At 38.2% G+C, this 16,400-nt stretch overlaps 1 long non-coding RNA gene and 1 pseudogene across 1 annotated transcript in view; both read right to left on the reverse strand.

Annotated features, from left to right (window-relative positions):
• The window catches only part of LOC149123280 (uncharacterized), a 264,057-nt gene that overhangs the window by 144,459 nt on the left and 103,198 nt on the right, over nt 1-16,400 (reverse strand). The window lies entirely within an intron of this gene.
• LOC149123281 (inducible T-cell costimulator pseudogene) overlaps nt 1-16,400 on the reverse strand; it is a 40,331-nt pseudogene that overhangs the window by 1,528 nt on the left and 22,403 nt on the right.

Raw genomic sequence — 16,400 nt, forward strand, 5'->3', positions numbered from 1 at the left:
TATACTTAGTACATTTCTTGATTGTTATGGAACTTTAAATTTCACTAGATTTAAAAGCTAACATATTTTGAGTTAATTCTAATAAGCAGCACAATCTTTGACTTATAATTTTATTGTTTTTTAAAAAATATTTCTTTTTTAATGTATTATAATAGTCTATTTTTCACTAGCTTTCCCATTATCTCATTGTCTGTTTATTATGGCTCCTACTGAATTGCTCATTTCTACTCACAGTAATCATTTTATTTCATAAAAATCCAACATGTTTTTATTACTGTCTTTAAGATTACCATCACCTGTATTTTTCTTTAATATCCCAGTGTATTCCAGACCTGCCACTGTGAATTCATGGCCATGTTGGTTAAGTGTTCATTATGAAGTCATGAACTCCATCAAAATTCTAAAAGTTGTGCTAGCAACCATCATGCACACATGTTTTCAGAGACATTTTAGACCCACATGATAGTCATTCTTTTCAGGTACTTTTTTAGGTTCTTTCAGGTTCTTTTTTATATTTCATGAAATTCTAAACTTCCCATTAATATATGAAAGTTTCAAAAGAATGAGTTAAAAATCCATCTATTTTAAAGATTTCTCTGATAAGTGTATGATCTTCATTTGATTTACATTTTGTGAAAATTATTTCATTTTCCTTTTTTAAGGTAATTGTTATCATTTCCAATAATTTCCCTCATATTTGCTTGTCATTCTGCTATTACTTCTAGAAAATAATTGTTACTTACCCTGGTCACAGTGTATTTTATTTCATAACACCTGGATCTTCTTTTTATGTATTTATTTTGTGTGTGTGTGTTTGAGCTTATATTACCCATGTGTATCCTTGGTATCCCATTTAAAGCTAATCTAACCACTGTGAACTTGAGGCCATCTTGGTTGTATTTTTTTTAACTTTAATTTAGTAAATATAAATTTCCAAAGTACAGTTTATGATTTACAATGGCTCCCCCCCCCATAATTTCCCTCCCATTTGACCCCTCCCATCTCCTGCTCCCTCTCCCATTCCATTCACATCAAGATTCATTTTCTTTTTTTTTATGAATTCTTTTGACAGGCAGAGTGGACAGTGAGAGAGAGAGACAGAGAGAAAGGTCTTCCTTTTGCTGTTGGTTCACCCTCTAATGGCCGATGCGGCTGGCGCACTGTGGCCGGCACACCACGCTGATCTGAAGGCAGGAGCCAGGTGCTTCTCCTGGTCTCCCATGGGGTGCAGGGCCCAAGCACTTGGGCCATCCTCCACTGCACTCCCTGGCCACAGCAGAGAGCTGGCCTGGAAGAGGAGCAACTGGGACAGAATCCAGCGCCCTGCCCAGGACTAGAACCTGGTGTGCCGGCACCGCAAGGTGGAGGATTAGCCTATTGAGCCATGGCACCGGCCAAGATTCATTTTCAATTATCTTTATATACAGAAGATAGATTTAGTATATATTAAGTAAAGATTTCATCTGTTTGCACCCACACAGAAACACACAGTGTAAAATACTGTTTCAGTACTAGTTATAGCATTACTTCACATTGGACAACACATTAAGGACAGATCCCACATGAGAAGTAAGTACACAGTGACTCCTGTTGTTGACTTAACAACTTGACACTCTTGTTTATGGCATCAGTAATCTCCCTAGGCTCTAGTCATGAGTTTCCAAGGCTATGGAAGCCTTTTGAGTTTGCCGACTTGAATCTTATTCCGACAGGGTTGTATTTTGTTTTTAAAGAAACTTTCATTGGCCACAAAATTGCATAAGTTTTTCTGACAATTTTCATGTATACAATTTTTCAGAGACTTCTTAGGCAAATTTGGTCATTCTCCCTTTCCAAGTATCATATTTGATGGCAATTATGAATTTTTCCAGAACTATGACATTTATCTTTGATTTCTGAAAATGTCAATAGTTTAATTCAAGTCACTGACACTTTTCCTTCATGGTTATAATGGTATTTGATGTGGATTTTTAAATTTTGTGAAAATTTTTAATTTATATTCTTTCTTAATATATTGTAATTGTTTAGTTTTCAACAATTTCATTTATATCTGTTGGTCACTCTATATTGCTCCTACAAAATTGCTCACATCTTTCAAAGTGATCATCATTTATTTATTTCATATCATCCACATGCTTTTTCATCTGTTTTATAAATTGTAGTTAATACTAATACCTGTATATTAACATCCTAGTGCAAGTCAATCTTAGCAGTATAATCCCATGGTCATCTTGGTTGGCTTTGTTATTATGAGGTCTCCAACTCCATCACAATACTACAACTGTTCCTGGCTACCATATTATACACATATTTTTAGAAATATCTTAGACTCATTTGATAATTCATCATTTTCAAGTTATTTTTTACTTTTTCTAGACTTTATGGAATTTTAACTTTATCTTTGATTTTTAAAGGTTCTAATAGAATATTTCCAGATATAGACATCTTTCCCTCAAAATTTTTGTGGTACATTACAAATTTCCCCATATCTCTGGCCCCTTATCCCGTAATAATATCTAATATCCCCTAATAATATCTCATATCATTTTACTTATATACTTATCACAATTAATGAACCACAGCTATGTTTATAAACTTTTTAACCCAAATTTCTTTTATCTCTTCCACCCAGCCCAGAGTCTGTCAATTAACATTCTGTGTTCAGAATAAGTTTTTCTTTTAATATTAACTTCCACATGCAAAGGAGAACAAGCAGTTTTTGTGTCTCTGAGTCTGGCTTATTTCACTCAATGTTATGTTCTCTATTTGTAGCACCCATTTTGCTACAAATGACAGGACTTCATTCTTTTTATAGTTAAATAATAGTTCATTGTGAATATATATCCCATTTTCTTTATCCATTCATCTTATTAAGCATATTTGCTTGATTCCATATTTTGGTTATTATGAACAGTTCTGCTATAAATATGGTGGAGAAGAATCTCTTTGATACAATGAGTTTAAATATTTTGGATAATACTCAGTGTTGGGATCATTGGATCATATGGAAATTCTATTTCTAGATTTCTAGGACATCTCAATATTGTTTTCAATGGTGACTGTATAAAGCACACTCCTGATAACAGTGTACAAGATTCTACTTTTTCTATATCCTCACCAGCATATTAATGCTCTCTCCTTTTTGGATAATATTCATTGTGATAAGGGTGAAGTGATATTAATTTGCACTTCCCTGATAGCTAACATTATTGAGCATATATATGTGTGTGTGTGTGAGTGTGTGTGTTGATCATTTGCATTTATACTTTTGAGAACTGTCTATTCAGGTCCTTTGCTCATTTTTTAAATATGTATTTATTTATTTGAAAGTCTGAGTTACACAGAGAGAGGAGAGGCAGGGAGTCAGAGAGAGAGAGAGAGGTCCTCCATCCAATGGTTCACTCCCCAATTGGCCACAATGGCTGGAGCTGTGCCAATCTGAAGCCAGGAGCCAGAAGCTTCCTCTAGGTCTCTCACATGTGTGCAGGGGCCCAAGGACTTGGGTCATCTTCCACTGCTTTCCCAGCCAATAGCAGAGAGCTGGATTGGAAATGGAGCAGCTGGGTCTCGAACTGACATCCATATAGGATGCCGGCACTTCAGGCCAGGGTGTTAACCTGCTGTGCCACAGTGCCAGCCCCTCTTTGCTCATTTTTAAACTGGATTGATTTTTGAGTTACGGATATACTCTCATATTAACCATTTGTTGGAGCTTGCAAATATTTTTTTCCCAATTTTTCAGACTTCTCTTAACTCCCTGATTGCTTCTCTTGCTGTGCAGAAGCTTCTGAGTTTGATATAAATTCATTTGTCTAGTTCTGCATTTGTCAGTGTTTTGGGGGTCTTATCCAAGAAGTCATCATGTTACACAAATATCTTGGAGAGCTTCCCCCTATATTTTCTTTCAGAAAGTTCAGAGCCATAGATTAAAATCTTAAATTTAGGTTTTTGATCCACCTTGAGTTGATTTTATATATAATGAAAGGTTAATACCACACACACACACTTTAGTTTTGAAGAACTATTTATTGAAAAGACTACCCCTTTTTAAATGTACATTCTATGGAACTTTGGTCAAAAATCAGTTGCCTGAATGCACATGAAGTGATTTCTGGACATTTTATTTTCTTCCATTGATCTATTTGACAATTTTATGTTATTACTGAAACTTTGTAATATGCTTTGAATCAGGTACTATGATGCCTCGACCTTTATTGAAAAATGAAATGACACAGATTGCTGGGTACAAGATCAATATAGGGCTTGGCATTGTGGCATAGCATGTAAAGCTACTGCCTGCAAAGCCAGCATTCCAAATGGGTACCAGTTTGAGTCCTGGTACCTCCATTTCTGATCCAGCTCCCTGCTAATAGCCTGGGAAAGCTGTGGAAGATGCCCCATGTTCTTGGACCCCTGAACCCATGTGGGAGACCAGAAGAAGTTCCTGGTTTCTGGCTGGCTGTGGCCTGGCCTAGTTTAGTTGTTGTAGCCATTTGGAGAGTGAAGCAGTATATTGAAGATTCTCTCTCTCTCTCTCTCTCTCTCTCTCTCTCTGTAACTCTGCCTTTCAAATTAATAAAGAAAAACATTAAAAAATATTTTAAATGAGACATATCTATCTATCCATCTAATCAACAGAATTGCTATGTACAAAGAAGACACAAATAGGAGGGCAGAGCCAAGATGGCGGAATAGTGAGGGTGCGCACCAATATTCCGGGAAAATTTGGTTTAATAAAAGTGGAGTTATGGTAGCCTCAGAAAAAGAATCAGGAAAAAATTGCAGAGGAAACTCTTCCGGATCTAGTGGCTGTGACTTGGAGGACCTACTGGGAGAACAAGGTCACACACCACGCGGAAGCCAAGCCGCGGGAGCTGCAGGGTCTGCGCGCCAGTGTGGGAAGGGGAGTGGATGTCACACAGACACCAGCGGGGAGAGCAGGGATGCCCAGGGCTCCAAGTCCACACATCGGCACTGGAAGGGGAGGTGAGCTCAGTAACCTGAGACATTGGCGGGGAAACGGTGGTCAGAATCTAGAGGGGAGTGGGAAAGTTCACCAGACTGACTACAGGAGAGAAGGAAAAAAGGTGGGGGGGTACTGGTACAGACGAGTTTCTCTCTCCGACAACCTTGCAAAGGTGAGCAAAAGACAAAGAGCAGGCAGCACTCTGGATATACATAACAACAGGGGAGAGCTAAGGAACTGAGTTGCTACAATTCAATAGCCTAGGAAACCCAGTGGAGTCCAGAGGAGAAACAGAGCCTGCACAGACTCTTTGGGTAGAAGCCAGAAATCGGAAGCTAAATACCATCAATTCTGCACAGCCATGCGGTATTACTTCCTGAATAAATACATAAAATAAATAAATAAATAAATAAATAAATAAATAAATAAATAGAGAGAGAGAGATTTACCACACATAACCTGAGGGTGTCACCTTTGCACACCCGTAACCTGGAAGAACCAAGCAGAGCTCTCAGGCCACACCCATCTCAAGCCTCCAAGGCTCCTCCAACAGCAGGCAGTCCACTTAACACATAGTATAAAATAAAAAAAAAAACGCACAGTGTTGAAAGAAGAATTTTCATCGTAGAGATCTTTAACATCCTTGGTTAAGTTTATTCCAAGGTATTTGATTGTTTTTGTAGCTATTGTGAATGGGATTGATCTTAGAAGTTCTTCCTCAGCCATGGCATTGTCTGTGTATACAAAGGCTGTTGATTTTTGTGCATTGATTTTATACCCTGCTACTTTGCCAAACTCTTCTATGAGTTCCAATAGTCTCTTAGTAGAGTTCTTTGGGTCCCCTAAATACAGAATCATGTCATCTGCAAAGAGGGATAGTTTGAGTTCTTCCTTCCCAATTTGTATCCCTTTAATTTCTTTTTCTTGCCTAATAGCTCTGGCTAGAACCTCCAGAACTATATTGAATAGCAGTGGTGAGAGTGGGCATCCCTGTCTGGTTCCAGATCTCAGTGGAAATGCTTCCAACTTTTCCCCATTCAATAGGATGTTGGCTGTGGGTTTTTCATAGATTGCTTTGATTGTATTGAGGAATGCTCCTTCCAAACCCAGTTTGCTTAGAGTTTTCATCATGAACGGGTGTTGTATTTTATCAAATGCTTTCTCGGCATCTATTGAGATAATCATATGGTTTTTCTTCTGCAGTCTGTTAATGTGGTGTATCACATTGATTGTTTTGCACACATTAAACCATCCCTGCATACGAGGGATAAATCCCACTTGGTCTGGGTGGATGATCTTTCTGATGTGTTGTTGCATTCTATTGGCGAGAATTTTATTGAGGATTTTTGCATCTATGTTCTTCAGGGATATTGGTCTGTAATTCTCTTTCAGTGCTGCATCTTTCTCTGGCTTAGGAATTAAGGTGATGCTGGCTTCATAGAAAGAATTTGGGAGGATTCCCTCTTCTTCGATTGTTCTGAATAGTTTGAGAAGAATTGGAGTTAGTTCTTCTTTAAATGTCTGGTAGAATTCAGCAGTGAATCCATCTGGTCCTGGGCTTTTCTTTGTTGGGAGGGCCTTTATTACTGTTTCAATTTCTGTCTCAGTTATGGGTCTGTTTAGGTTTTCGATGTCTTCCTGGTTCAATTTAGGTAGGTTGCATGTGTCCAGGAATCTATCCATTTCTGATAGGTTTCCCTGTTTGCTGGCATACAAGTCCTTGTAGTAATTTCTGATGATTCTTTTTATTTCTGTGGTGTCTGTTGTTACGTTTCCTTTTTCATCTCTGATTTTATTGATTTGGGTCTTTTCTCTTCTTTTTGTAGTTAGTTGGGCCAATGGGGTGTCAATTTTGTTTATTTTTTCAAAAAACCAGCTCTTCGTTTGGCTGATTTTTTGTAATGTTTTTCTTGATTCAATCCTGTTGATTTCTTCTCTGATTTTAATTATTTCTCTTCTCCTACTAGATTTGGGTCTGGTTTGCTGTAGGTTTTCTAGATCCTTGAGGTGAATTGAAAGCTCATCTATTTGGTGCCTTTCCAATTTCTTGATGTAGGCACCTATTGATATAAACTTTCCCTTAACACTGCTTTTGCTGCGTCCCATAAGTTTTGGTATGTTGTGCTGTTATCCTCATTTACTTCCAGAAAGTTTTTGATTTCTCTTTTGATTTCTTCTATGACCTTTTGTTCATTCAGGAGCATGTTGTTCAATCTCCATGTGTTTGCGTATGCTCTAGGGATTCCTGAGTTGCTAATTTCCCACTTCATTCCTTTATGGTCTGAGAAGCTGCATGGTATGATTCTAATTCTTTTGAATTTGCTGAGACTTGCTTTATGGCCTAGTATGTGGTCAATCCTAGAGAAGCTTCCATGTACTGCTGAGAAGAATGTAAAATCTTTAGCTGTAGGATGGAAAGTTCTGTATATATCTGTTAGATCCATTTGGGCTATAGTGTTGTTTAAATCTACTGTATCCTTGTTGATCTTCTGACCAGATGATCTGTCTATTTCTGAGAGTGGAGTATTGAAGTCCCCCAGTACTACTGTATTGGGGTCTAAGTCTCCCTTTAAGTCCGTTAATAAATCTTTTAGATAAACTGGTGCCCTGTAGTTAGGTGCATATACATTGATAATTGTTATATCTTCCTGTTGAATTGATCCCTTAATCATGATATAGTGTCCCTCTTTGTCTCTCTTAACAGTTTTTGTGGTAAAGTTTATGTTGTCCGATATTAAGATGGCTATGCCCGCTCTTTTTTCATTTCTGTTGGCATGGTATATCTTTTTCCAGCCTTTCACTTTCAGTCTGTATGGACCTTTGTTGGAAAGATGTGTTTCTTGTAAGCAGCCAATAGATGGGTTTTGTTCCTTAACCCAATCAGCCAATCGGTGTCTTTTAACTGGACAGTTCAGGCCATTCACGTTCAATGTGACTAATGATAAGTGGTAACTTTGCCCTGCCATTTGCCAAAGATAAGTTCTAATATATGCTTTGAATTCCCTGTGATCTTTTGTTGTGAGGTTTCCTTCCTTGGTTTCCTTCCTTTACCTTCTTTCATATTGATGACCGTGTTTCTGTGTTTCTGTGTGTAACACATCTTTAAGGATCTTTTGCAGGGCTGGACGAGTGGCAATAAAGAAAGAAATAGAAGAGGATACCAAGAAATGGAAAAATCTTCCATGCTCATGGTTTGGAAGAATCAATATCATCAAAATGTCCATTCTCCCAAAAGCAATTTACAGATTCAATGCAATCCCAATCAAGATACCGAAGACCTTCTTCTCACATCTGGAAAAAATTATGCTGAAATTCATATGGAGGCACAAGAGACCTCGAATAGCTAAAGCAATCTTGTACAACAAAAACAAAGCCGGAGGCATCACAATACCAGACTTCAGGACATACTACAGGGCAGTTGTAATCAAAACAGCATGGTACTGGTACAGAAACAGATGGATAGACCAATGGAACAGAATTGAAACACCAGAAATCAACCCAAACATCTACAGCCAACTTATATTTGATCAAGGATCTAAAACTAATTCCTGGAGCAAGGACAGTCTATTCAATAAATGGTGCTGGGAAAATTGGATTTCCACGTGCAGAATCATGAAGCAAGACCCCTACCTTACACCTTACACAAAAATCCACTCAACATGGATTAAAGACCTAAATCTACGACCTGATACCATCAAATTATTAGAGAACATTGGAGAAACCCTTCACGATATTGGCACAGGCAAAGAATTTCTGGAAAAGACCAGGGAGGCACAGGAAGTCAAAGCCAAAATCAACTATTGGGATTGCATCAAATTGAGAAGTTTCTGTACTGCAAAAGAAACAGTCAGGAGAGTGAAGAGACAACCGACAGAATGGGAAAAAATATTTGCAAACTATGCAACAGATAAAGGGTTAATAACCAGAATCTACAAAGAGATCAAGAAACTCCACAAAAACAAAACAAACAACCCACTTAAGAGATGGGCCAAGGATCTCAATAGACATTTTTCAAAAGAGGAAATCCAAATGGCCAACAGGCACATGAAAAAATGTTCAAGGTCACTAGCAATCAGGGAAATGCAAATCAAAACCACAATGAGGTTTCACCTCACCCCGGTTAGAATGGCTCACATTCAGAAATCTACCAACAAACAGATGCTGGTGAGGATGTGGGGAAAAAGGGACACTAACCCACTGTTGGTGGGAATGCAAACTGGTCAAGCCACTATGGAGGTCAGTCTGGTGATTCCTCAGAAACCTGAAGATAACCCTACCATTCGACCCAGCCATCCCACTCCTTGGAATTTACCCAAAGGAATTTAAATTGGCAAACAAAAAAGCGGTCTGCACCCTAATGTTTATTGCAGCTCAATTCACAATAGCTAAGACCTGGAACCGACCTAAATGCCCATCAACAGTAGACTGGATAAAGAAATTATGGGATATGTACTCTTTAGAATACTATACCGCTGTAAGAAACAATGAAATCCAGTCATTTGCAACAAGATGGAGGAATCTGGAACACATCATGCTGAGTGAAATAAGCCAGTCCCAAAGGGGCAAATACCATATGTTCTCCCTGATCGGTGACAACTGACTGAACCCCAAAAAGGAAACCCATTGAAGTGAAATGGACACTATGGGAAACGGTGACTTGATCAGCATAGCTATGACTGTTAATGAACAACTTAATACATTATCCCTCTTAGTAGTTTTTTTGTCTGTTCTACTTAATATGACTGGTTTAATTCTGTAATTAATACACAGTTATTCTTAAGTGTTGAAATTTAACTGAAATGTGATCCCTGTTAAACAGAAGAGTGGGGATAAGAGAAGGAAGAGATGTATAATTTGGGACATGCTCAAGCTGACTTGCCCCAAATGGTAGAGTTAGAAACATAACAGGGGACTCCAATTTAATCCCATCAAGGTGGCATGTACCAATGCCATCTCACTAGTCCAAATGATCAATTTCAGTTCACAATTGATCATAATGAAAGGACTAAGAGTCAAAGGAAGCACATAAACAAGTCTAGTACCTGCTAATACTAACCGATAGAATAAATAGAGGGGAGAGTGATCCAACATGGGAAGCGAGATACTCAGCAGACTCATAAAATGGTGGATGTCCTAAACAGCACTCTGGCCTCAGAATCAGCCCTAAAGGCATTCGATCTGGCTGAAAAGCCCATGAGAGTATTTCAGGCATGGAAAGCCAAGACACTCTGAAAAAAAAAAAAAACCCTAAATGAAAGATCTCTGTGAGTGAGATCCCAGTGGAAAGAACAGGTCTTCAAAGAAGGAGGTACCTTTCTCTGAAGGGAGGAGAGAACCTCCACTTTGACTATGACCTTGTCTAAATAAGATAAGAGTCGGTGAACTCAAAAGGCTTCCATAGCCTTGGAAACTCATGACTGGAGCATAGGGAGATTACTGATGCCATAAACAGGAGTGTCAATTTGTAAAGTCAACAACAGGAGTCACTGTGTACTTACTCCTCATGTAGGATCTCTGTCCTTAATGTGCTGTACATTGAGACTTAATGCTATAATGAGTACTCAAACAGTATATTTCGCTTTGTGTTTCTATGGGGGTGCAAACTGTTGAAATCTTTACTTAATGTATACTAAACTGATCTCCTGTAAAAAAAAAAAAGAAATTATCAATTCCCAACTTGAATCTCACTGGGGTTAAACATGACAGTAGGTCTGATCTGATTTCATCATCATTTAAAAAATCATCTATTATTTTTCACTTTATGTTTGTGTTGGAGCAAACTGTTGAAATCTTTACTTAATGTATGCTAAACTGATCTTCTGTATATAAAGAGAATCGATAATGAATCCTCATGTGAATGGAAGGGGAGAGGGAGTGGGAAAGGGGAGGGATGCGGGTGGGAGAGACGATATGGGGGGGAAGCCATTGTAATCCATAAGCCGTACTTTGGAAATTTATATTCATTAAATAAAAGTTAAAAAAAATCTATGTACGTGGAAGTATGTTACATATAAGTTTATCATTAACATATTACTTGCCTCAAAGCAGTGTTTAAAGTGACTTTTTAAAATATATAATAAATAGCACCTGCATTCGAGGACATTATATCGAATTTAACTTAAAATGTCTAGTAACTCAAAGCATAACAGATTCTCCTAAATTAAAAGACCCAGGGATTAATTTATTTTAATTTTTGATTGATATTTTTGGAGTCCTTATATCACTATCTACATACAAAAAGAATAATCATCTCACTTTCTGACATACAAAAATTATCATTGAATAAATGAGTAAGATGCATAGGGAGTGACTGTACATGAAATTACCACAATGTTTCTGAAGAAACACTAATCGATGTGGTTTAAAAAGATCTGGGAAATAATCGTGAAAATTGAGATACATTGGATCTTAACAGGTAGCTAGATGGAAGTAAACAGATTTATTCATTATCCACACTTGAAAGAGTAAAGGAAATTTGGTAAACAGTGACAAAATAATACCAATTGAAGTAAAGAAATATTTAGAGGAATAAGGAGAAAATACAGATTTTAAAAAGTTTAGGTGGAACAAGAACATTGATCTTTCGATCAAAGCATACCATTTATTCTTTAGAAAAATAGGAGCCCTGAAAATTTAAAATGAGATAGAGCCACAATTGGAATGCCTAGAGTAGATAGTGTGTTAACTGGCTCATAGATTCTTCTCAACCTCATTTTCGCTGGGATACACAGATGAGTAATAGGATTATCATTTTTAATGTTGAAATCAATTTAGTCTAAGAGGCTTCAGAAATTCCTTCATTTATCAATTAAATCAAGAGTGTCAGGCTGCTAATTCTGGAACCAGGAGATCAAGCTGAAGTGAGGATGTTAGTTGTTATTGATTAGTGTGTAACAGCATTAGTGAATTCCAGGGACTCTGGCCGTTAGTGAGGTTTAAATTGGTCCAGTAACAACTTCAGTTAGATTTAGATAAAAAGGAATAAAAATTCAGATGAAGGCAATGAGATTTAAGATGCTTAAGAGAACTAAAACTCTTTCCTTGATGACATTTAATTGCCCCTGGAGAAATGAGGTAGATGAATTAATATAAACTGGAAACATGATGCAACCTGGAAAAATGTCCAGATACTTCACATTTTGAATCACTCTTTCTCAGTAGAACTTTCTTGGATGGTGGAATGTCCAGTAACTGTGCTGTTTTAGATGCTACTCACTACCTTTGTGTGGCTATTGAGCACATAAATTGTTTCATTTAGAAACTAATTTTAAATTATATAATGAATTATTTAATTTAGATTAAAATAAGCTAATGGCTAGTGGTTAGTTTGGAAAGGAAGGGTAGGAATACTTTCTTTTTTATTTTTTTATTTTTATTTTTTTTTATTTTTTTTTTATTTTTTTATTTTTTTTTTATCTTTTATTTAATGAATATAAATTTCCAAAGTACGACTCATGTGTTACAATGGCTTCCCCCCCATACCGTCCCTCCCACCCACAACCCTCCCCTTTCCCACTCCCTCTCCCCTTCCATTCACATCAAGATTCATTTTCGATTATCTTAATATACAGAAGATCAGCTTAGTATACCTTAAGTAAGTATTTCAACAGTTTGCTCCCACACAGAAACATAAAGTGAAAAATAATAGATGATTTTTTTTAAATGATGATGAAATCAGATCAGACCTATTGTCATGTTTAATCCCAGTGAGAGTCAAGTTGGGAATTGAAAATTTCTTTCTTTTTTTTTTTTTTTTTTTTTTTTTTTTTACAGAAGATCAGTTTAGTGTACATTAAGTAAAGATTTCAACCGTTTGCACCCCCATAGAAACACAAAGTGAAATATACTGTTTGAGTACTCGTTATAGCATTAAGCCTCAGTGTACAGCACGTTAAGGACCGAGATCCTACATGAGGAGTAAGTACACAGTGACTCCTGTTGTTGACTTTACCAATTGACACTCCTGTTTATGGCATCAGTAATCTCCCTATGCACCAGTTATGAGTTTCCAAGGCTATGGAAGCCCCTTGAGTTCTCCGACTCTTATCTTGTTTAGACACGGTCATAGTCAAAGTGGAGGTTCTCTCCTCCCTTCAGAGAAAGGCACCTCCCTCTTTGAAGACCTGTTCTTTCCACTGGGATCTTACTCACAGAGATCTTTTTGCCAGAGTGTCTTGGCTTTCCATGCCTGAAATACTCTCATGGGCTTTTCAGCCAGATCCGAGTGCCTTTAGGGCTGATTCTGAGGCCAGAGTGCTATTTAGGACATCCGCCATTCTATGAGTCTGCTGAGTATCTCACTTCCCATGTTGGATCACTCTCCCCTTTATTTATTCTATCGGTTGGTGTTAGCAGATACTAGACTTGTTTATGTGCTCCCTTTGACTCTTAGTCCTTTCATTATGATCAATTGTGAACTGAAATTGATCGCTTGGACGAGTGAGATGGCATTGGCACATGCCACCTTGATGGGATTGAATTGGAATCCCCTGGTATGTTTCCAACTCTACCAATTGGGGCAAGTCAGCCCGAGCATGTCCCAAATTATACATCTCTTCCCTCTCTTATTCCCACTCTTATGTTTAACAGGGATCCCATTTCAGTTAATTTTTAACACTTAAGAATAACTGTGTGATAATTACAGAATTAAACCAGTCATATTAAGTAAAACAGACAAAAAAAAATACTATGAGGGATAATGTATTAAGTTGTCCATTAGCAGTCATAGCTATGCTGATCAAGTCACCATTTCTCATAGTGTCCATTTCACTTCAGGAGGTTTCCTTTTTGGTGTTGAGTCAGTTGTCACCGATCAGGGAGAACATATGGTATTTGTCCCTTTGGGACTGGCTTACTTCACTCAGCATGATGTGTTCCAGATTCCTCCATTTTGTTGCAAATGACTGGATTTCGTTGTTTCTTACTGCGGTATAGTACTCTAAAGAATACATATCCCATAATTTCTTTATCCAGTCTACCATTGATGGGCATTTAGGTTGGTTCCAGGTCTTGGCTATTGTGAATTGTGCTGCAATAAACATTAGGGTGCAGACCGCTTTTTTGTTTATCAATTTAAACTCCTTTGGGTAAATTCCAAGGAGTGGGATGGCTGGGTTGAATGGTAGGGTTATATTCAGGTTTCTGAGGAATCTCCAGACTGATTTCCATAGTGGCTTGACCAGTTTGCATTCCCACCAACAGTGGGTTAGTGTCCCTTTTTCCCCACATCCTCACCAGCATCTGTTGTTGGTAGATTTCTGTATGTGAGCCATTCTAACCGGGGTGAGGTGAAACCTCATTGTGGTTTTGATTTGCATTTCCCTGATTGCTAGTGACCTTGAACATTTTTTCATGTGCCTGTTGGCCATTTGGATTTCCTCTTTTGAAAAATGTCTATTGAAGTCCTTGGCCCATCGCTTAATTGGGTTGTTGGTTTTGTTTTTGTGGAGTTTCTTGATCTCTTTGTAGATTCTGGTTATTAACCCTTTATCTGTTGCATAGTTTGCAAATATTTTTTCCCATTCTGTCGGTTGTCTCTTCACTCTCCTGACTGTTTCTTTTGCAGTACAGAAACTTCTCAATTTGATGCAATCCCAATAGTTGATTTTGGCTTTGACTGTCTGTGCCTCCCGGGTCTTTTCCAGAAATTCTTTGCCTGTGCCAATATCTTGAAGGGTTTCTCCAATGTTCTCTAATAACTTAATGGTGTCAGGACGAAGATTTAGGTCTTTAATCCATGTTGAGTGGATTTTTGTGTAAGGTGTAAGGTAGGGGTCTTGCTTCATGATTCTGCACGTGGAAATCCAATTTTCCCAGCACCATTTATTGAATAGACTGTCCTTGCTCCAGGAATTAGTTTTAGATCCTTGATCAAATATAAGTTGGCTGTAGATATTTGGGTTGATTTCTGGTGTTTCAATTCTGTTCCATTGGTCTATCCATCTGTTTCTGTACCAGTACCATGCTGTTTTGATTACAACTGCCCTGTAGTATGTCCTGAAGTCTGGTATTGTGATGCCTCCGGCTTTGTTTTTGTTGTACAAGATTGCTTTAGCTATTCGAGGTCTCTTGTGCCTCCATATGAATTTCAGCATCATTTTTTCTAGATCTGCAAAGAATGTCTTTGGTATCTTGATTGGGATTGCATTGAATCTATAAATTGCTTTTGGGAGAATGGACATTTTGATGATGTTGATTCTTCCAATCCATGAGCATGGAAGATTTTTCCATTTCTTGGTATCCTCTTCTATTTCCTTCTTTAAGGTTTTGTAATTTTCATCGTAGAGATCTTTAACGTCCTTGGTTAAGTTTATTCCAAGGTATTTGATTGTTTTTGTAGCTATTGTGAATGGGATTGACCTTAGCAGCTCTTTCTCAGTCATGGCATTGCTTGTGTATACAAAGGCTGTTGATTTTTGTGCATTGATTTTATATCCTGCCACTTTGCCAAACTCCTCTATGAGTTCCAATAATCTCTTAGTAGAGTTCTTTGGATCCTCTAAGTACAGAATCATATCGTCTGCAAAGAGGGATAGTTTGACTTCTTCCTTCTTGATTTGTATTCCTTTGATTTCTTTTTCTTGTCTGATGGCTCTGGCTAAAACTTCCAGAACTATGTTAAATAGCAGTGGTGAGAGTGGGCATCCCTGCCTGGTGCCAGATTTCAGTGGAAATGCTTCCAACTTTTCCCCATTCAATAGGATGCTGGCTGTGGGTTTTTTATAAATTGCTTTGATTATATTGAGGAATGTTCCTTCTATACCCAATTTGCTTAGAGTTTTCATCATGAAAGGGTGTTGAATTTTATCAAATGCTTTCTCTGCATCAATTGAGATAATCATATGGTTTTTCTTCTGCAGTCTGTTAATGTGGTGAATCACATTGATTGATTTGCGAATGTTGAACCATCCCTGCATACCAGGGATGAATCCCACTTGGTCTGGGTGGATGATTTTCCTGATGTGTTGTTGTATTCTATTGGCCAGAATTTTATTGAGGATTTTTTTTTTTTTTGACAGGCAGAGTGGACAGTGAGAGAGACAGAGAGAGAAAGGTCTTCCTTTTGCCGCTGGTTCACCCTCCAATGGCCGCCGCTGCAGCCGGCGCACCGCGCTGATCCTGGCAGGAGCCAGGAGCTAGGTGCTTTTCCTGGTCTCCCATGGGGTGCAGGGCCCAAGCACCTGGGCCATCCTCCACTGCACTCCCTGGCCATAGCAGAGAGCTGGCCTGGAAGAGGGGCAACCGGGACAGAATCCGGCACCCCAACCGGGACTAGAACCCGGTGTGCCGGCGCCGCAAGGTGGAGGATTGGCCTATTGAGCCACGGCGCCGGCTTATTGAGGATTTTTGCATCTATGTTCATCAGGGATATTGGTCTGTAATTTTCTTTCAGTGCTGCATCTTCCTCTGGCTTAGGAATTAAGGTGATGCTGGC

Source organism: Oryctolagus cuniculus, chromosome 12 (assembly GCF_051225735.1).
Source record: "Oryctolagus cuniculus isolate XC-2025 breed Fujian yellow rabbit chromosome 12, ASM5122573v1, whole genome shotgun sequence".
Classification (NCBI taxonomy): Eukaryota; Metazoa; Chordata; class Mammalia; order Lagomorpha; family Leporidae; genus Oryctolagus; species Oryctolagus cuniculus.